Genomic DNA, 962 nt, shown 5'->3' with positions numbered 1-962 from the left:
TTGTTCCACACTTGTGCAGGTATTACAGATTACAGATTTGACGTTTGTAACCATGGCAATAGTGTTTACCACAAGTCCGCCGTCAAGGTCAAGCGAGCAGCAGAGTAACTGCGTGTGCTGTGATGATCCATGCCTGAAAAGACTCCCACGCGCTCTGCTGCAAAATCCTCCGGGAGCCAATCATCCATCTCAGACAATAATCTCAATATCAAAGTGTTCTGCAGCCTGGAAAAAAAAAAAAAACCCAACAACAAACCACAGAATCCCAACTACACGAAGCAGTACATTTTGTCCTACATTTAATTAAACGCTAAGCAAGGATGAGTCATGCTCATTAGACTCCCCTGTCGATACTTGGAAGTGGGAATAACAGCGATTCTCATCGTTAGAGATAATGTCGAGGCAGAAAGTTTTCAAGGTCGGCCGCCTGTAGAAGCACAACAGGCTCAGATTCGTAGCTCTACAGGGAGAGATGTGCACCGAACGCTTCGCTGCAGCTCATCTACCAGCTGATACTGGTCATACTGGTGTCTGCTGGGAGGAAGCATTAAAAGAACATTTCTCTCATATAACACGCAAGTTCCTCTAAAAAAAATAAATTATTATTCATGCAGGAACATCAAAACAACAGCTAATATCTAGAAAAGGTCGTGTAATTTCCAATATTATGTCATAACACTGGTCTAATTATTCATGCGGCGCCATATGTGACACATTTCTTCTCCATTGTGTCTCTTTGTGGGATTTCTCTTTGATTGTCAAGACCTCCTGTTTGCCATTGAAATGTTAATCTCTATAGGCTCTGAATGCACCTGAATACATCAAATGGCAGCTCCCATTCAGAAACCTTTTGGAGTCTCTGGGTCTTTTATATATATATATATCTATATAATTGATGGAGGGAGTAATTGTTGACGGCAAAAACCCACTGCTGAGCTACAGAGACCTCTTGTGCTTCACCG

Source organism: Stegastes partitus, unplaced genomic scaffold, assembly GCF_000690725.1.
Source record: "Stegastes partitus isolate 25-593 unplaced genomic scaffold, Stegastes_partitus-1.0.2 Scaffold1627, whole genome shotgun sequence".
NCBI classification, from domain to species: domain Eukaryota; kingdom Metazoa; phylum Chordata; class Actinopteri; family Pomacentridae; genus Stegastes; species Stegastes partitus.
The sequence above is the reverse complement of the archived record's forward strand: the minus strand, read 5'-3'. Positions refer to the sequence as shown.